The sequence below is a fragment of the Vicugna pacos genome, chromosome 2 (genome assembly GCF_048564905.1).
Source record: "Vicugna pacos chromosome 2, VicPac4, whole genome shotgun sequence".
Classification (NCBI taxonomy): Eukaryota; Metazoa; Chordata; class Mammalia; order Artiodactyla; family Camelidae; genus Vicugna; species Vicugna pacos.
In genome coordinates this window covers 39,461,773-39,484,417 of record NC_132988.1, presented here as the reverse complement: position 1 = coordinate 39,484,417, position 22,645 = coordinate 39,461,773, and the positions used below count along the sequence as shown (strand labels likewise).

The following is a 22,645-nucleotide window of genomic DNA, read 5'->3' as shown; positions in this document are numbered from 1 at the left end:
CACATAGCTGCATATAATTCCTTTAGAGAATATCTCCTTATGATGCCTATGGTTATAGTAACACTGGGAAATAAAAGTGTGATGTAAAATGATATGACAAATATAACCTCGTATATACTCTGAGTAGGCTTTGCGATTCAGTGTGTCTTGGTAAAAGTAAAGATGGAAATCCAGTTATAAATATTTATTACATATTTTGATCAGGAACATTTCCTTTTTCTTAATTACACATCATTGTATCATGCCTTGCGAAAAAGTCAGCCTTACAATTTGATGTCAAAGTAGTATTGGATGCAACTTCATTTTTAGCAAGCAACAGCTAAGATTACCAATATCACTAACTTGTTTTCTTTCATATATAAATATAAACCAAAAGAGTCAGCATTTTCCCATCCCTTAAAGCCATTAGGAAACTTTCTAAGAGATAGAAATAAAGTGTAAAATGAATTTTATAACACATATATCACAGAAAGATTTGGACCTTAGATAATTCATCTACTATAGTTTAAAACTATTGATTAATAGTCAATAGAAATCTCTCAAGAATAACCACAGATGACTCACTACAACATCTAATGTGACACACAGTGGTGAAAATTTGATAAAATTCTGTATTATTTCAAGAATTTCATTAAGGTTGTGTATATATATTGTACCTACAAAATACATGATAGTTTATACAGTTTTAGGAATAATAATTAAGCAATATCTGTATATCCACTACCAAATTTCTGAAAGTTATCAGTACCTTGATCCCTTAACATATGCCTTTTAATTTTGTATAATGTTCTCTTCACCCTCAGGAAATCAATAACCTGAAATTACTGATACATGTTAATTTTTATAGTTTTACTATTTATTTGTGCCTATTTTAAAACTCTATATAAATAACATTATATAGGATATAAAGACACATTTTAAAAAATTTATTTCCATGATTATGAAATCAGTACTATTGTCAGTATAAAATCAATATTGCAATTAAAGACTTATCTCATTGCAGTTATGTCTATAAAGTAATCCACTATATGAATATACGAGTGCATTTATGCATTACACTGCTAAATGACAATGGGTTATAATCTTTCATTTTTCATTACAGAAAATGATGCTTTGAATATTCTTGAACATTTATCCTGAGACACCTGGGAAAGAGCTTTTCACAGGTATGTTCTGGGGAATAGGTCAAAGACTACACATATCTTCAAATTCAATAGTTAATGCAAAAATATTTTCTAAAGTGCAACTTTCCTCTCAAGAGCATACTGATGAAACCTTTGTGTTGCAAACTTTATATTTTTCTGCTGTTGGTGTGTGAAGCATTAGTTATGTCTTTTAACTTGCAGTTCCTTAATTACAAATGAGGTTAAACAATTTCCCATGCATTACTGATCATAATTGTTTCCTTTTCTGTGTAATGTCTGCTAATGTTGTTCTGCTCATTTTCCTAATGTGGTGCTGCTTTTTATTGATTCTTGAAGTTGTTTATGTATTTTGCATGGAAATAATTTGCCTTGTAAATATTGTCAATATCTCTCCTAGGTGTGGTTTGTCCTTCCAGTAATTTAAGTTATACTTTGATGAAAAGAAATCATCAATATTTTTTGAGTTGTAGTTTAAAATTTGGCTTTCTTTATCCTTATATTTTCCTTCTTCAATGTCATGACAAGATTACAATATTTGTATAGGTTTTCTTAAAATAGATCATTTACAAAAATATTAGTTATCTGTCTTGAATTGATTTTTTGTGAATGGTGTATAAGATAAAGTTCCATTTTTCTTATAGCCTTAATTGTTGCTAAAAAAAACAAAAACAAAAAAACTCAACTTTAGAAGTACTCTCTGCCAGGATTCTTCTTAACTGAAATACATGTCTCAGCTGTATTAAACATTCAGACACTTATGTGAAAATAATTCTTTCACAATGACTATTAAATGATGTCTATTAACAGCTCATAATTCCATACTGTTTTAATATGTGATGTGTGGGTGTATATTATATAAATACATTTTACCATCCAAATGTCTACACCACAAATGCAGTGTATACTGAGTATGCTATACTATAATAGGAAAATAAAAACCAGATCATATAAGCATTCCAAGAAACTGGATTCTTTGCTTCTAGCTCAAAAGAAGGACACTACCATCTGGATTTCTTCAGAGAGAGGGCATCTTAATAGGAACACAAAACTTTGTTGATTTATTACTATAGAATAATCAGGGCAGAGAACTTTCTGGTTTAAAGAAAAGTCATATTATGTAAAGACAGTTGCTATACTCAGAGCTGTGGAGAAGATAGAATAACTTTTGTATATTTTAGATACACTATCTTACAATTCCTGTGATCAATTCAATTCCTGTGATCAATTAAATTGTTCCTGCCAGTCTCTAGTTTTATACATAAACTTGCATACTTCCCTTCCTCATATAACATTGATGCTTCTTTATTTATTGTGGATCAAGGCACATTCTTCTGGACATGATTTTAAAGCAATGTTGCATATTAAAACATGTTTGAAAAGAAAAAGTCCCTCCACATTTCAGCAAAGCTATATTTACTTCTTAACTGTATTGCTCTCTGCTTCTATTGTTTGTACTTTGTAAATATCCCTATCATAGGAACTGAATAGAAAAATTTAAAAAAAAATTTGTACATCTTAAACTTAATTTATTTTAAGTAAAGGACCTTGTCTTGTTTACTGTCATATTCTAAAAAAACAAGATCAGCTCCAGATATATATAAGAATATGTCAAAATGTTGTAAAAATAGGCACAAATCTTAATACAAAATTGGAAAATGAAAAGCAAAACAAAACAAAAATAATTCTGAGGGTCATCAAGAAGGCCCCTAATACATAGATTCTTCTTTATGGTCAGATATTTTAAAATTTACATAATGAAACGCAGAATAAAAATGAAGATCAGAATATCACCTGTAATCCTGGCAAGGATATATTGGATGATGTGACTTGACTGGTGGTCCTTATGGACCTACTCTCTAAATATCAGGCTAAGCACCTAGTTGCAGACAGCACTGAGACTCCCATGGGCCTTTCTACATGGGAAGTAGATACAGAGTAAGGCTATTATTAAATTCTAAGGAGGATTTAATCCCCAGAGGAAGTTCAAAGAGATTAAATGGAACTGAGCTAATGCATGTCAACTTGACTGCAATAAAACTTACTTATCTGGTAGGTCATTCGTTTTATCCACAAGACAGAGTGAATGAGGAGAGGGAAGAACTCAAAGTGTGTTCAGGGAAATTTCTAGTGCATGGAAACAAATAGTGAGATGTATGAAATATGGAGAAATGAGAAAGAAGGAGGCCCATAAAAGAAACTGGCCGTGAATAAATTACCAAATAATTTTCCTAAGCTTGAGGCATATACTAACCTTATATTGTAAGGGCAAAAGGCCAAAGTCTAAAGAAAATATACAATAACTGCTACCTTGGTGATGATAATTAATTTAAAATTTCAGGAAATCTGGGATATCATTTGTAATATAACTTTATATTTCATTTTATAATATCATTAAAAATAATTTTGTTGGCTTTCTCTTCATTTATGATTAGTTATGCATTGACCACTTGAATTACATGTAAGAGAAACACCATAAACTCTTCCATGCATGCATTTGGGTCCACTGTGGATGACTGAATTTAGATGGAGCTTCAGAGTGATGAACTCTGAAATCAAGGGTCAATAATAATTACACAGTTTATGCATTTGAGATAAAACTAATCAGATTTCAAAAGTTCTGATGATTAGAGAGCTAAGAACACTGTGAATGAACAAAAAAAGCAAAATTAGAAAGTGCATATTAATACACAAGGGAGAGGATAATGCTATCTGCAGTTGCAGAAATATTTTTTTGAATATGCACAGCCTAACACTTTTGTAAATCATAGTGGAAAAATGTCACTGGTCCAATATTTATTTTAAAAATCCTCATGCATATGTTTATTGTCAGGCACCATAGTATGTGCTCTGTGTACTGGCTCTTTTAATCATTATAAAATCTTTATAAGTACTGTTGTTGTCACCATATTACGAATGAGAAAGCACAATAAGTGGTGGACCTGAAATTAAAGTCCAGGTAGCTTGGTTCCAGAGAATGTGCTATGCAAGACAAGGTTTCTCAAGATAAATAATAATAATTTTAAAATTCCATGAAGAAGAGGGAAGATTAAATAATTATATACTTTTCAGCAATATATCCTTTGAAACTCTAGAGGAAACTGACAGTGTCTCCCATTAGATTACCTGCATGAGCCTAGAAAGATACTGTACTCTTGAGATAATTCAGACACAGCCATATTCACAAACTTTTGAATGGAGGCAAAATAGATAAGCAGATAAACTAATATAACACCATAGGGAATATGGATCAATTCCAATTTGAAATACCTTACAAATGAGATTTAGCATTTAACACAATATCTAAATAGTAGTATCTCATATAGCACTTACAAAACTACAATTAAATTTCTAATGCATATACTACTGTCATATTTTAAAGGCAAAGTGGACCAAAGGCCAAAACCTAGAGAAAATTTACAGTAACTATTACATTGATGAACATAATTAGTCTTAATTTTCATTTACTTTGTCTCTGTTATTTACTAAAAGATGCAGAAAAGCTCTGCATTAAACAAACAAACAAAACAATAATCAGAGTATTATCTTACTGTCATAGGCTGAATTGTGTAGTCCTCAAATTCATATATTCTCCCCAATACCAATTGAGTACCTCAGAATGTAACTGCGTTTAAAGATTGGTCCTTCAAAGAGGCAATTAAGTTAAAATGAGGCTGTTAGAGTGAACACTTATCCAATGTGACTGGTTTCCTTCTAAGAGGAAATTTGGACACACAAATAGACACCAGAGCTGTGCATTCACAGAGGAAGGATCATGTGAGGACACAGAAGGTGGTTATCTACAAACCAAGAGAAGAGGTCTCGGGAGAAACCAGATCTGCTGACAGTTTGACCTTCGAATTTTAGTCTCCAGAACTGTGTGAGAAATTACATTTCTATTTTTCTAGCCATTCAGCCTATGGTATTTTTTATGCCAGTTCTAGCAACCTAATGTGGCACCCAATTCCATGTCAACTATTTTAGTACAAACCATGCTACTGTTATTGTGCCACATTCTTCTCAACTTTCCCATTTAGTGTCTTACACTAAGACAAAACCCAGCATGAAATTAGGGATATTGCCTCTTTAAAAGCATGGTCAGTTAGGAAAATCAGTGAAAACAGGAACAAAGTATAGAAGATTCCAAAACAAAGCACATTTCAATAAAGTAGCCAGTTATTTCTTACACTTTCTTTCAAAATTAAAAAAAAAAAAGTCATGGCATCAGAAGAGTCCAATTCAATTCAACAGATAAACACCAAGGGGATATTTTCTGAACATAGGCTATTCATTTAGAAACTACAGTTCAGATCTAGAGCTGAGGTGGGGAACTGATAATAAAAAGGTGAAGGAGGGTAATACTGACAAAGGCATTCTACTCACCCTGTGTTTTTTCCACAGTGCATACTTCGATAGATATCTTTTCAAATGTGAGAAAATGAAGTAAAAATACATGTGCACCTCTAAAAATAAATTTTATCATGTGAGAAGTGAAGCATTGCATTAAATATGAAAAATAAATCTTATGTCTGGGAAAATTTCTTTTTTACCCAGAAATAGAATAAAATATTAGTAAATATTTTCTTTGAGTCTCTATGCCCATTATAAAGAACAAGGGATAATACATATGAATATAGTAAGCTCAAAACAAAGAAGGGCAATGATTAAATTAAACATAGTACAACATAATATAAAGTGCCATACCATAATTAAAAATAAAACAAAGTAAAAGCTATCAAAAATGATGCTCTCTGAGGGGATAGATAATGCCAGTAAGGTTTTTATTAGGCAATGCATAATTCAGTAGTATAAATATGAATGAATGATGGCAAAGAAGATTTGAATTATAATGAATAAAACTAATCAATAGTTTCTTATTTACCAAATAAGGCAAATTATCCATGAAGATTCCAAAATTGAGTTAAATGATGATGAAATAGACTTTAAAAAGTAAAATGTAAAAAATAAGTGTCAGATCTGGGAAATATCTATAGTGTGGTGGGAAACTAAAAAATTAACTTAGGAGAACAGATAGAGATGGTGAGCAAGAAGATGCAGAACTCACCTCTCTCTCTCTAGGAATACATCAAAACTACATCTGCATGCAGAGTAGTTCTCACTGAAAACTAACTGGAGACTGGCAAAAGACTCTTATACAACCAGGCTGTAATAAAGTGTCACATAGAATTGGGTCGGAATGGAAGAGAAGAAATAGACTGGGACCTGTGCCCCTGGAAGAGATCACAGAAGAGGAGGAAGATTGTATGAGGAGAGATCCTCCCTGGGGAATGAGTAGTTCAGGCCACATGTTGGGTGTCCCAGCCCTGGGGTCTGACACTGGAAGGATAAGTCCCCTTAGCTGATTTGAAAACCAGGGAGACTAACAGGAGGACTGTGAGATATCTAGAATTGGCTCATGAAGAGCACACATAGACTTGTTTATTCCCAAAACAAGGCAGAGGAAGCAGACCGAACCTACACAGGACTCTGGCTGGTTTTTTTGCAACGTCACCCAGGTGGGCACCACAGCCTGATCCAAGCACCCATTCCAGCCCCCTGGGTCCACAGTGCAGCTCCACATTAGAGTAAAGGCTTCCACAGCCAAGCGGAGTGCTCATTTGTGAGGGGCACAGCCAGCTTGGGCCCAGAATTGCATCTGAATGGGTGGGGACAGCCATTATGGGTGCTTACAGAGGCAGCACATCAGAAATAATCTGGAGCTCTGACTGGGGCCGGGACTAACAAAGCCTAAGCCCTGACTTGCCCCAGGGGCCCGTTGTGGCCAGTCTTGCTATGCAGTGCAGCTTTACACTGGGGTGAGGTCTGCGACAGTCCAGGGGAGTGCTCAGTTATGAGGGGCAGAGCTGGCTCTGACCTGGAACAGCATATGAATAGGATGGAGGCAGCCATCGCTATCAATTATGGAGGCAGTGCATGGGGAGCCCAGGACTCTGACTGTGGACAGGACTGTCCCAGCCCATCCCTTGACCCAAACGAAGTGCTTGCTGCAGCCTCTCTTACTCTACCACTGGTCCCCTGGGGACTAGATGCTGTTGATGGGAGCAGGGAGAGCATATCCTTAGAGGAAACAGAGCCAGCTTGGATCTGATCCTCAGGGCTTCTGCTTCAGCTTCAGCAACTTGGAAATTAACAGTAGACTAGGTGATATAGAAGAGTGTATAAGTGATTTGTATATAGAATGATGGAAATCAACCAATCAGAGACACAAAAAGAATAACAAATAATAATACAAAAAGGAGAACAGTTTAAAGGACCTCTGGGACAATACCAAGTGTACCAACATTTGCATTATAGGGGTCCCAGAAGGAGAAGAGAGAAAGAGAGGGGCTGAAAATGCATGTGAGGCAATTATAGATGAAAACTTTGAGAACTTGAAGAAGGAAACTTGAAGAAGAAAACAGGTATCAGGTACAGGAAGCACATAGGATCCCAAACAAGATGAACCCAAAGAGACCACACCTAAACAAACAATTAAAATGACAAAAGTTAAAGAGGCAGCAGCAGAAAAAGAAAGAGTCCATACAAGGGAACCCCAGTAAGGCTATCAGCTGGTTTTTCTACATAAATATTGCAGGCTGGAAGGGAGTAGCAATATATATTTAAAGTCCTGAAATGGAAGAGCTTGCAACCTAGGATACTCTACCCAGCAAGATTATCATTTACAATTGGAGGGAGAAAGAACTTTACAGATAAGCTAAAACAGGAAGAGCTCAATTCTAAACCTATCCTAAAAGAAATATTAAAACATATTCTCGTTAGTGGGAGGGGGAAAAAAAGGATAGAAGAGGGTATCTGTAGGAAAGGAAAATCCCACTAGCAAGGTCAAATATATTGTAAAGGCTAAGGATCATAACTTAAATAAGTGAATATGATGATAAAAAAAAAGCCAAATCAACTGTATTTACAATAACCAGAGAATGGATAAACATAAAGATATAAAATATGACAGCAAAAACATAAAATGTATGGGAGGGGAGTAAAAAAGTAGATCTTTTCAAATGTGTGTGGACTTAAATAACTACCAGTTTAAAACAAGTAGATATGGTAATAGGTCAACATGTAAGAACCCCATGATAACCACAAATCAAAAAGCTATAGCAGATACACAAAACTAGAGAGAAAGAAACACAAACATGTCACTAAAGAAAATCATCAGTCCTTATGGGAAGAAATGAAGAAGAACAGAGAAGAACTACAAAAATAACCAGAAAAGCAAGTAACAAAATGGCAGTAAATATCAATATTTATCTATAATCAGTCAATCATTCTAAGGGTCAGTGGACTAAATGCACCAGTGAAAAGACATAGGGAGACTGATTAGATCAATGAAACAGAATAGAGAGCCCCCAAATAAGCCCTTGTACTTACGGTCAATAAATCTACCAAAAAGAAGAAAAGAATATACAATGGGGCAAATGGTCTCTTTAGTAAGTGGCACTGGGAAAACTAGTTAGATGTGAAAGAATGAAAATAGAACATTTTCTCCTACCAGATACAAACATAAACTCAAAACGTTTAATACTAAATATAGACCTGAATATAAGACCAGAAACCATAAAACTCCTAGAAGAAACATAGGCAGAAGACACTTTGACATAAATCGTAGCAATATTTTTTTTGATCCGTCTCCTAAGGCAGAAGAAATGAAAGCAAAAATATACAAATGCAACCTAATTAAACTAAAATGCTTTTGCACAGCAAAGGAAACCATTGACAAAATGAAAAGACAACCTGTTCAATGGGAGAAAATATTTGCAAATGATATGACCAAATAGAGGGTTAATTTCAAAATATAGAAACAGCTCATACAACTCAATATAAAAAAAAAAAGTAAAAATTGGCAGAAGGCCTGAATGGACATTTTTCTGAAGAAGATATACAGATTTCCAACAGGCAGACAAAAACAACACTCAACATCCCTAATCATCAGAAAATTTCAAATCAAAACCACAATGAGATATCACCTTATACCTGTCAAAATACCTATCATCAAAGAGTCTACAAATAAGAAATATTGACAAGGATGTGAAGAGGGAGGTGAGAATGTAACTTGGTGCAGCCGCTGTGGAAAATAGTATGGAGGTTCCTCTAAAATAGTAAAAATAGAATTATTGTATGATCCAGCAGTCTACTCTGGGGTATATATCCCAAGAAAATGAAAACAGTAATTTGATAAAATGCATATATCCCCACATTCATAGAAGCATTATTTCAATTGTCAAGATATGGAAGCAACCTAAGTATCCATCAAGAGATGAATGGATAAAGAAAATGTGGTATTTATATGCAATGGAATATTTTTCAGCCATAGGAAAAAAGAAAAAGAAATTCTGCCATTTCTAACAACATGAATGAACCTAGAAGGTATTATGCTTAGTGAAATAAGTCAGAGAGAGACAATTATTGTGTGTTATCATTTATATGTGGAATCTAATATATAAAGCAAACAAATGAGTATAACAAAACAGGAACAGGCTCACAGTATACGAGAACAGAATGATCATTACCAGTGGGGAGAGGGATGGAGGAGAGGTGGGGTAGAAGTAGTGAATTGAGAGGTACAAACTACTATGTACAAAATGGATAGCCAGCAAGGATGTATTATACAGGGCAAGGAAATATAGCCATTATTTTTGTTGACTTTAATTGTAGTATAATCTATACAAATTTTGAGTTGCTATATTCTACACCTGAAAGTAATACATTATAAATCAACTGTTCCTTAGAAAATAATTTTAGAAGTTTAATCAAATAAATTAACTCAATTTGTCAGTTCCTTGGATTATTTTAAATTCTTTACCATGACAAGCCAAATCTCCCCACTTAAAAGAGACCCAGTCAAGTCATATAACACTTTTTGTTAAATTGGATTCTTGCAAAATATGCTACCCGTGTTGATTGTAAATCAGTTGGCTCTTATGCCAGACCTCTAAAGTTAGAATGATTTGTGATGATACTGCTTCTTTTTAGAAATAGTGACTTTGGAAATATATACAAAATACCACTATCAAAATAGGTGTGTCCCAGAAAAATATGTGATCTGTAACATTAGGTTTCTAAACTTGTTTAGTAAGATTTATTACCATTAGAATGATTATTTGTGTTTTCTTTATTTTAACTCTTTAACAGAAACTAAACATTACATTTGTGATTTTAAATTAAAAGAGATTTATTCAAAACATTTTAATATAAATTACTTAATGTGAAAATGTTTGAAAACATCCTCAAAATTATAGATCATTCTCAAGTGCATACTCTATGAGTATAATAATAACCAGACTCCTGTTCCCTTCAATTCACCACTTGAGTTAGGCAGAACTCTAAGACGACCTCTACTGACATTTGTTCTTCTGTAAATCCTTCCTCTTTTGTGTGTGTGGAACCTATGAATATGAGACATCAATTGCTAGATTATGGTAAATCATGGCAAAGGGGAAATCATACCATGTGGACTTAGCATTACCCTTTAAAAAAAGAGTTTTCTCTGGCAGCAGAAGAGGAACTCAGAGATTTGAAACACAGTAGGGTTTGACTTGCTCTTGTGACTTGAAAATGAAGGGGGCACGTGGGAACGAATGTGAGTAAGCTATAAGAGAGGAGAACAGCTGCTGGTCAACAGCTGGCAAGAAAATTGGCCCTTGAGTCCTCTGACCACAAGGAAATTAATTCGGTCAGCCACAAGTGAACTTCAAAGAAGACCCTGATGTAAACTGCAGCCCTAGCCAACAAGGGAGTTCATCCCAGTGAGACCCTGAGCAGAGAATCCAGCCAAGCCATGCCAGATTTACAGACAGGAAATGTGCGATAAAAGAGTATGGTGATTTAAGCCATGAAGTTTGTGGTAATTTGTTACACATCAGTAGAAAATGAATCCATTCCTAGAGTACATCTCAGAAAATGCTAGATCTGATCCTTTAAAGTCATTTTCCATCCACCAAAGAGTTAAGAGGAGGGTATTAGTTCAGCAGGAATATTGACTAGAGGGAACATAATCAGAAAAAGATAAAATTTAAAGACAAAATGGAGTGACAGCAATAAGATTATCCATTAATCTGGTTGGCAAATTAGTTTTTCAAGACCTGGCAAGAGAGGTCAAGATGAATCTTCTTAAACATAGGCATCATGAATTTCAGAGGGTCTTCTAAAGAGGGATGTGTTCCAACTCCTGATTGTATAGCATTTAACATTTCCTGCAGTGACCACAACCCCTTGGATTTAGTAGCAATAAAAATTAGTACAAGATGTAGCAGTGTTAGCATTTATCAGTGTGGCTTTCTCAGTTATGATTTGCAACACTTGGCCTTAACACACATAATTTTCTTCTATTTTATCTCACATGGCTAGGAAAATTAACCTTAGCACCTGTAAACACAAAAAATGTTTTTTTAAACAAAAGCACAGCCTGGTGAGAATTACACCTTTGAATCTGAGGATCACAGAGTGCAGCCAGGAATCAAGCACTAAATATGGTGTGTATTCTTGCAACAAAGTGATAAACAGGCTGTGTGACAAATCTCCATTACATAGTTAGGACAAGCATAATATAACATGCATTTTTTCACTGAATGTAACAATAAACACTTTAGAAAAAACTAGAGATGTTGCTGGAAACTGCCATGATTGTTCAACTTGGTTAGGAAATAAATTTATGATAGGATTTGCACACCATTGGTGGGAAGAAATTTAGCAGACAATAAATCTGTAGTTATGATTATATAAAGTTGGATCTGATTTATAAAGCTTTTTAGGGTTGGTATTTAAGACAAAAAATTTCTTTAAAAGATCTGTAGTTGTTTGACCATCTAAAGAAAGCACAAGAAATAATCCTTAAAATTGTATGAGAGGAAATTAATTATTTTGATTAGTTAGTACATTGTTGCTGTTGAAAGAACAGTACTCAGAGAAAAACTACATTTTAGCAAGTTTATATTCCTAAATATTTTCAAAATGGCCGAAATTACCAAGTAGATTTTCAGAAATCTATTTAGGGAATAACAGATTCCTCAAATGAATGGTCAGTGTGTATTTATAGTCCTTCCAAAATAATGATATCCTAACTATCAAAACACAATCTTTATTTCAGCAATTAGAATATATTCTGTTATCAGTGATTGACATTTTAAAATAATTTAGGAAATTACATGTAAATAATGATCTGCAGTTTGGAGAATAAAGAACTAAGATACTCTAACACATATAATTTGGAAGGTTTTCCATTTCTTAGCATCTTAATTCTTTTTATTTAAGGAAAAAGTATTTAATGGCTTTATACTAATAACAATCAAGCATTTATTCAAGCAGTCTGAACATTAAGAAACAACATGCTTCAGGTGGAAAACACTGATTATAAGCAGCCTGCTTGAGAATGTTCAGAAACAAGGATTATATGCTAGTCAGACTAATAAACATTTTAAGGCCACCAAAAGGACTAACAAGGTATGAGGAGCTCTTGGAAGATTAACTATAGCACTGAAGCACTAAATAAAATGATGGTATAAAATGACTATCTTATGCCTGGTGCAAAGCAGATAAACAAAAAGGATTATTTTCTTCTTCCATTCTAACAAACTTAATTTTATACATTCCTTAACTTGTCAATTGAATGTGCCACAAGAGAGTCATGTGAAACTTAGTACAAAGGACTAAGACAGATTCAGGCACTTGATCTTACTGCATATTCTGAGAACTTGGACTGCTTGATTGTCATTCCTCTATCCAGGATAAAAATAAAATTCTCATAAAGACAATAGATAAACTATCTTATTCCTCTTTACAATTTAGAGCTTACACTTGATTTTTTTTTCAGATTCTTCTATCTACATTATTTTTTTAAAAAATGTATTATAGTCTAGCTGCTGGAAAAGCCAAAATTTTCCAATATCAATCATATCAGTATTGAATTTCATGCTCTCTGCGCTCTTTGTTATAAAAGAAAGACAATATTGATATATTAGGCAAAATAAAATCTAACTGCCTATTTCTTGAATAGGCAAACTAATCATTTAGACTCTCCAAACAGGATGACTTCCTATCTCATATAAAATGTAAAAAAAAAAAAAAAAAAAAGCTATTCAAAGTGATATAATGGAGATACGGGTTTTATTCTAAATCTAAAAAAAAAAAAAAAAAAAAAAAAAAAACCTTCTTAACTCTTCCCCTGTAAATAGAACATATTTAGAGTTGGAGGAGGATATGCTTTGCCTAAAAGATAGGGTGGCTTTCTCCATGAAAGCAGAGCTTTCTACATGGCAGCAGAAATAAAGAGAACAATCACTTTTGCAAACAGGTTCCCAGATGAGCCAAATAACTCAGCGACAGGGTTTTGGAGCTTAGAAGAAAAGAGACAGCTTTATTGCTTTACCAGGCAAAAGGGACTCACAGCAGGCTAGTGCCTTCAAGACTGTGAGCCCATCTTAGGGGCTGGGGCAGGGTGATTATATAGCCATAGCTTAAACAGTAAAGCATTGCGAACAGTCAACAGAATCATTTTCTTCTCATAGAGTCAGAGTGGCGTCATGGTGTCTCCAGGTGACCAGTAGAAGCTAGTGGTTGCTCTTTCCATCTCTTTATCTTATAAGCACCCAAGGCGTGGTCTTCTCGGTAATTCAGGCTATTTTGTAAGGTTGCAGTCCCGTGACCTTCTCCCTGGAGAATGACTCAGAGACCAAGCATGATTATTACTTTTGATTACTGGAGTAAAGTAGAAACAGTAAAATTAGTAGCTTTATTTTAACAATGGGCCTGGAGGTGTGAGTAACAACTGGCCAGTCAGGTTAGTTGACTGTTTTAAGGGCAAGCATAAGAATAAGCAATCTGTTAGCCTAAGTGTGGCCATTTTATTAATTCTCCTTCATGATTACTAGAAAACAACAGGCAAAAACTTTTTCCACAGGAGACAAATTCTAGCTGGCATTAATTACCATCTATGTATGTGTATATAAAAGGGAGAAGAAGGGACTCAAACATGTCTCTAAGTGACTTCTCTCCCAGGGAGGTGGGGTAGATGCCCTCCCATTTCTTCAGAATGTTCTCCAACATCTGGAGGATGCACTAGAGTCCCAGCTAAAATTGAGTGACATTTCAGTTTTCAGGTTCAAGAAAACTATTCTTTAAATAATCTCCTTAAACAATTTAACTAGATAAATCTGTTTTATGTCATATCTAGATTTCTTAGGATGTATTTCAGAAGGAAAGGTAACAAAATAAAAATTGCTTGCTAGGATGTAAATGTGTGTGGGTTTAAAAAAATATACATGTCATTGCTAATTTGGGGATGAAAAGGGACATCACTTTGTTTTATTTTGTCTTCTTTTTAACTATAGCCGAAAATAATAAGCTTTACCCAAGTGTTGTTTTCCTGAATTTTCATTCTGTTACAGTACTTCGCAGTATGCCTTAAAGGACTAACCTCATTGCCTTAGTCTCTCCGAGCTGGAAGAGAGAAAGTTATGTAAAGCCTGCATTTTGTATCCAAAGAGAGGTCTAAATCATTTTAATGCAATGTCATACAATTTTCATGGTGTCTTTAAATTTAACTGATGCTACTGAAAGTTGACATCTCACTGTAAAGGGCCAGTTTCTCTTCACAGCCAGCTTTCTTCTGAGGAAGCAGGCTTCCCCAATCAAGCTTCGCTTTCATTTGCTTTGTCAAGTGAAAAACTAAACAAAACAGACAAAACAAAACAAAAAGACTTTTGTTTTCTCCACGATAAATAACAAAGTCTTTTCAAGAGGAAAGACTAAGATTGGGTGCACAGAATACATTATCATGTCAATAACATTCTAACATTGTGGAGGCAATAGCTCTTAAACTACATGGGGTAAACAATTCTGCAAGGTAAATGTCATGTTACTCAAACATAATATAAGATATTTGGATAAAATAAGGAAACAGAGACACAAGTTTTGGAAATCTTATATAGAATGACATGTACTGTGTCTCCTAACAACTTATGAACCAAACTCAAAAACTGGTTAAATGATTAATTAATATGCATTTGTGATCCACTGAGACATAGTAGTTATCTTTTGGGAAGCAGAAAGTTGCTTAGTTCACTTAATCGTAGCTATTTAAAACATGTCCTCAGTAATTTTTAAGATATGCAGTAATATGTGAGTAGAAGAAAACCCCCATCTCCCTCTCTTAGAAGAAACCGTTTTTACATTTCTCTGGGTATCTTGCATATAAAGTTATTGCTTTAGATAATGTATTTTCTTAAACATCCTTATTGAACATTTTAAAAACTTTATTAAATGATAAAATATTTTAAAAATAAGAGTTTTAATATTCATTCCTTGGTTTTTTGTAACCAATTACTTATTTTTAAATATACAAATGAATTGTCTAAAGTATTTACCCAACCCTAGTAACTCACATTCTTGATAACTTTTCTGTTCAATGCAGAAGTTATTTTATAACATAGGCTATAAAAATATAATAGTAAATAATTCACAATACAGATCTTTTATTGTCTATATAGTAATAATACTCAAATTTGTGTTTTGATTTATAGACTTATTCCAGAACATCCTCCTAAGTTCACCTGCTAATTCTGCATTCTCAACTGAAAGACGCCTATTGGAATCTCAATCTTAATACATTTAAACCAGAATTTGTGATACCACCCTGCACCCTGCCCAACAACTTGATTATCCCCATATCCTTCCCACTTGAAACTTAACACCTCCAAATCAAAATCTGCAAAAAGCCCCTTGATTCCTCTTAGGTGTTCTCCATATTTTTGAAGTAATACTTTGTAATACAGTGATTTAAGTGACTACATATACACATAGATTTTTCAATGCTTGTTTTCAATGCTTACAGAGAAGAAAAAGATAACTTATCAAAATATATTGATCTTAAAGGAATAAGTTTGTCTTGGGCGGCATGAACTGAATTATGATAGTTCATTTTCAATCACAATATTCACTTGTTAAAAATTCAGCTCATAAATTTTCATCTTCAGTGATATCAGTCACTTTTAAAACCCAATCAGTGTATATTATAATAATGTTGATTACCTTTTCAAATTCTACTGAAACTTTCCATGTGGAAAATAATTTAAATGGTTCGTTAGAACATTTCTTTCCCAAGTTGTATGAAGTGTCATGAGAATTCTGTGGGTAAGATATTTATCTTATATTGGTAGCAGAATTGCAGTGTGTGATTAACAGAGAGCTGACAAAGAACCAAGGTAAAGGATACAAGTATCTGTACTTTAGGTAGAGAACAGGGAAACGTAGCTGCAATAAGATGAACAGCAGACAAGTGTACCCAACTCTGAGGTGCAAATTTTGCTGGCACTTCAAGGCACTTTGTTGTCCCTAGTGCTAATTCCACCTCCTAATGGAGATGAAGAAACAATATGCTCCCCTTAGGCTCATCCAGCCTCCTCTGGAAAGCTACTGCCTACAAATTCCTGAAAACAACCTCCCGCACATTCCACCCAGCCTGCAGTATGGATCAAAGGTTAATTTCCCGTTGGTTCTTAGTAGGCTGAAGCTTAAGAATACTTGAGTCTCTTCTAGGTGCTAGGACCCTTTCCAAATCACTATTTTCAAATTTATGTCTTCACAAAACAAGTTCTATTTTAGAAGCAGTTCCCTGGAACAGGTTAAGTGCATCTGTTTGTTTTTCAAAACGATCTGCTTGGTGACGTAATTCTGACATCTCCTTATCATTCTAGCAAAGATGAACAGATTTTAGAATATATATTTCTATAAAATGTGTATCTGCTATGTACTTTCGTCAAGTGTTTGAATGAACTATGATCATCTCCTGTAGTTCTTTGTAGAATTTTTGCATTGGCTAGGTTATGGATAATTGCACATGAAACATTGTCTCTATGATCATACTCCAGAATATTTTTAATTAAAATTTTTAAGTCAAAATAACCACTCTTTGAAAGTTAACACAAAAATAGCTTTTTTATATAAACTGAAGTATCACAGTCTTTTAGTATCACTAAATAATAAGGAAGTACTCTATCACTTATAGTATTTATTTCATTATCCAAAAAAGCCTAATGCTTGTAAAATAATAAAGTAATAAAATGTTTACTCTCATACAAATAAAACCTCAACATTTTTGTTAAACTTATTAGCTATTGAGAGAAACAGTGTTACAACTGATTCACAAGAATCCAGAATGCCAAACAGACATAGCCAGGGAAGGAATGATGACAAATTTCCAAATACAAGTAACATTGGCAAAGCCATCAATGTACACAGAGCAATAAGCAATTGTGTTACAATTGTCAACATTTGCATTTCTCAGGACAAGAATTATTTTTATTGCTATGTTTTATATACTTATAATTTAGAGATTGTAAATAGGTCAGAGACAAGATAAGGCAGAGAACCTCAGAGTTTAACAGAATACTCTGTAACTTTGTCATTTGCAGACTTTTCACAGTGTTTCCTGACACTAGCAAATACCAAAAACTGATATATTTTAGGAAATCTCTATTTTTCAACAATTCCCTAACAAACCTGTCATGTGATATAATCCCCAAGGTATTTATCATATCTGTTGTTCTTGTGTGGGCTATTTCCAAATTTAAGTTTTTAATATTACTACAGTCAAAGTTTTATACTTGTATTTCATTCACATTTATATAAAATTTTGTTGGGTATGTATCTAGAAATAGGATTGCTGGGAAATTTGTATGCATGTGTTTAGATTTAGTAGATATTGCCCAATAGTTTTCCAAAGTAACTCAGCAATCACAACAGCAGTATATGAGAGTTCCAACTTTCCCACAATCTTGACAATACTTGATACTGTCTTTTGGACTTTAAGTACTTTGATGGTTGTATATTAAGTTCTATGCTATCTTGGGGAAGTCATCTGGATAGGTTTTAAGTTAGTTTTCTTTGGTTTTCTAGGCTTGTGTCCATATTATTTACAAATAATTATGATTTTTTTACTTCCATGTTTTCATTTATTATATAATTTCTTTCTTTCTCTTTTCTAAGTTAGCTTGCATCTCCAGAAAATGTTTAAGAGTAATTAAATGCTTCCACTGTTTTCTCATTTTACATAAATTCATAAATATATACTTAAGTATATCATATTTATGTATATAATTTTTAGAATGTTGAATAAATATAGTTTAATGTCTCCATTATCCAGTATTTTTAACTCAAGAGGGCATACAAACTTTATCATATGACTTTCACCAAATGAAGAGGTGATTATAGTTTTTTTCTTAGATATTAACATTGAAATTATATTTTAGTATGTGTCTTGAGCTTTAAATATAAAGATAGGTTATGTTTGCCAATACTTTCTTATGATATTGCCCAAATTTAATCAATCAATTGGTCTTTAACTTTTTTTGTTCAACTTGACTTTTTTTTTTTTTAATTTCAATCTTATACTAAACTCATGGAAAAGATTTTGGAAGTGCTTTTATTTTCCTATGCTTTAGAATAAAATCAACATATATTTGAGATGACTATTATAAATTCTTATTAAGGTATAAAAGTAACAGAAGTATTTTTGAGTTTTCAAGTACCCAAAATTTTTTCTTAAATTTTCCAGAAGCATGAATACTTCTATAAGATGAATGAATAAACCAAAACAAAGAAGTGAATTCATCTTTATCCTTGTTTCTTAGATGATTTAAAATAAATTAAATCAGTGTCATTGTTTTCCTGCCATTTCAAACGCAGAAAATCCTTTAATTTCATTGTGTACTCTTCCTTACCTTAATGCTCTCTCTGACTTCTAATTTTATCTGCTATTTATTTTACATGTCATCTCATTTACTGAGTGTGCTTGGCTGCTCTATTTACCTATCCACATCTTTCTTTGCCAGTCTTCTAGGAGGACCATTTTAGGATGCACTCATTGGAATTTTTTGAAAAATGACAGTGTGAAATTCTGTTTAAGCATCATTGTTAACACAGATTTTTAACTAACTTTAGACGATATATTTTGTATCTTTTCATCTTTTGTAAATGGTTTTGCAGGCTAATATATACATATTTTAAAATTTTCTCTCTTCCCTGTTAGGGTTCTTTTGCTGGGTCTGAGAAATTAGTAGGAGAAAAGTTTACAAATTTATTTGATACAAATTTTATGTGACATGGGAGGCTTCATGAGAAATAAAGACTCAAACAAAAGGCAAAACCTGAATACTTTTATACTAGATTCAACAAAGAAAGGCAATTTTGGAAAAGTAGACTGTGTAGGGAAGTTAAAGGAAGACAAGAAAATTTTTAACAAAGTCTGTTTTTATGAAATTCTCTCTGCCATGGCTCCACCTAGGAGAAAATTTCTTTTTTTCTGGTACAGGGAGGGCGTCTTTTACATGAGAGTTTTTCTTTTTGTTTTCAGGAATAAAAAGGAAAATTAGAATGTTCTTGCATCTGTTCTTTTTCAAGTGTCTTTAGCTCAGAGTAATCCTTGAGCTAACATGGCATGTTTGGGGATAGCATATTCTGCCACTCTTCTATGTCACTTTTAGTATTTTCAAAAAGGTTATATAATCCTGTTTAACTGTTTAACGTATACTGATTTTTCCAAATCCAGTTTGACATCCACCTAAGAGCCTCTAATTTGATCTAGATTGGGTCTATGTTACCATGCTTTGACCCTAATTTAGAAAAACATCAGTCCAACTATTGTGATTTTGTTGAATTGCATGATTAAAATTCTTCATTGGAATACCATATTCTGTGAGAAAAATTATGACTTGTACATACTTCAACTCCAACTTTTAGTAGTATTTTTTTTCTTTAGAAGACTTTCAAGAAATATTTGTTAATTAAGAACACATCTGAGAAGTTTCTCACATTTACTGACCTGATCACAGTCCTTCTGCAGTATGAATCTTAACTTAGAACTCTTAGACTAAGAGGAAACATGGGAACCTTTAGAAAGCCCATGAGCCAATTTTTGGAAAAGGAAGTCTGCATCTGAAAATCTCTTTTCATGTCTCTGGGAAAGGAATGTATGACTGAAATATTTTGAGGGATCAACCTATATTTTCTAAGGCCTTGTTACATGAAAATTCCTTTCAAGAAATTAACTGTTGAAGACATTTTTTCCCCATGAAACATAAATGTAGGATTATCAGTGGGATCTACTGCGGTTGTACAAATGTGTTTCTGTTCTCCAATAGGAGTTCTGTGGAAATCATATACTCATATAAAGTAAAAAATTAAATTTAGTTGTGTAAAATGGATATAGTCTTGCAGTCCATATTTCTCTAGCTCGTTCATATGCAAGTGGTAAATGAGTTAATTATTTAATATAATTTGGAAGTCTCATTGACGTGTGCGTCACACACACACACACACACACACAAGTTGAATGCTAAATTCAGTAACATAGGCAAGGGGAAACAATACAGAGCGGAATTCTCACTTCTCCCATGATCTTCCTCTTGAGTCAGCCTGACTTCATGCTCTGGCTTGGAAGAGCTTATTCTCAGTTTTCTCTGATAATTTTAGTTAGGAATCAAATACAGAACAAAGAGCTGGACTCTCTCATCTCTGATGCCACTTCATTTCACACAGAGGTTTTAACTACATTTTCGCTTGCACCTTCTGAATATGATTTCCATCTGCCTTTGTTTATGAAACTCAGCTGTTTCATGCTTCTCTTACGTTCCATCAAGTGGCTGTCACCTTTTTCCTTTGAAAAGGCCAACATTTACTATAATATTTCTTAATGTGTTAGAAATTTTAATGTGTTAGATTTTTATTTGCTTAGTTTTTTGTGTGTTTATGTGTATTCTGGCTACAAAGTGTGATTGGCCCCATTCCTATTTTTATCCACAGACATGTTTTTACTAAAAAATATTTTTCACAAATGCATATATAGTGTTCAAGTAGGAACTTCTCTCTATATAATGTTAATATGTTTGATTTAAAAGCTGTGGAACAAACTTTATAAAAAGTATAAAATAGTTGCAATTTTTTACAGAGAGATATTACATATATACACATCAATCCTTAACTTGATAATTCATTCAGAATAACAATTGATGCCCCCAAAATTTACTAAATATACATAATCTCACTTAATAGACAACCAATGTACTGGCCTGTTACTTTTCCATAACCTAACTGCATGGCTATGACACAAGGACATTTAACAATAACGGAATGAAACTAACAAGGAATTAGTTTTAATAGTTATAGAGCATTAACCCTTCCTATTTTATATGTCAAGGAATGAAATTTTAATTTTACATGATTTATGCTTTGTTAGATATTTTATTTCATGACAATTTCAGGTCATGGCATAGAGGTTTCAAAAAGATACGTGAAAGGTGTGTACAGACCATGGCTACCAAATCAATAGACCTTAAAAAACCAATTAGTTCTTCAAATATATACCAAATAGACGAGGTAAACATTCATATGAAAGTCATAAGTAATAAAAGTAAAGAGAAAAGAGAAAGTGATTGCTTTTCAGCAAACCTTTAAAAAAGTATAAAGCAAAACAGTCTCAAAGAAAATCCTGCAGCTTACAAAATGATTTGCCATTGCAGTGATTAATTCCTAGTTTATAATGGGTTTTATTTTCACTCTTTTGCAGTAATACATTCATTTCATGCTCAATTTATACCAGAATTAGTTGCAGAATCCTTTATAAAGATAAAGCTGAACTATATTTAATCTTATCTTTTGAGCTATAGCAGCATGACATTCTGTAAAACTGGAAGATACTAATGCAATCTACCAATATAATACAGGCAAGAGCTGTTTTTGATCTCTAATGGAAGAAAAGATGATTTCTTTAACAACATACATAGTTTTGATATATATCAGATAGTATAGATCTATATTATCTTAGTTGATTTGAATCAAATATCAAATTTTAGAGAGTCATTAGTCTTTGCTTTTACATATATATGTATATGTATATCACTAAATTGTCCAAAAAGGAAAATGTGAGAGAATGCACCACAGTAACAATGGCAAGCAAGCCTCATATCCATCTTTTTAGTGTATTCCATCACTTGCCAGTTTTACAGGGAGAAAAATTGGAAACTATATGATGGAACAAAATTGGACTTTGTGAGAGGATTGTAATAATTATAGTAGGAAAAGGATTTTTTTCTTTGGGAAAATAAAGGTTGTATGTGGTAATGATGGTGTAGAATCTCATTTAGTATGAGAGTCTTGATTAATTAACAGAAGAGTACGTATACCTCTTGTGAATGCAGGATTAAACAAAAACACAGAAACTGAACTCTCTGTAACCTCTTTTGTAGTGTTCTTCAGCTGGTAAGTATTCTATGCTCATAGATTCCTAGAAATTATCTATGTCATATTGTTAAGCAATATTGCAATTACTGGTTACTTTTTTCTCATATTAATTTGACAGTGACATTTCTAATAGACTTTTTAAAAAATTTCTATATCCCTAAAACTTCCGAATGAAGTTGTATAAAGTGACAAATATTTGTAGGGTGAATAAATTTGGGAAAATGAAAAAATGGATGATTTGAAAATTAGAGATA

At 33.2% G+C, this 22,645-nt stretch overlaps 1 long non-coding RNA gene across 3 annotated transcripts in view; it reads left to right on the top strand.

Moving 5' to 3' along the window:
- The window catches only part of LOC140685887 (uncharacterized), a 359,629-nt gene that overhangs the window by 255,049 nt on the left and 81,935 nt on the right, over nucleotides 1-22,645 (top strand). For 2 of the 3 annotated variants that reach the window (XR_012059337.1, XR_012059340.1), the window contains 2 exons: nucleotides 1,103-1,166; nucleotides 15,677-16,014. This is a non-coding gene — a long non-coding RNA (uncharacterized lncRNA). Of the gene's footprint in view, nucleotides 1-1,102; nucleotides 1,167-15,676; nucleotides 16,015-22,645 lie in introns of those variants that run through there. The other variant, XR_012059343.1, reaches the window with a different exon arrangement.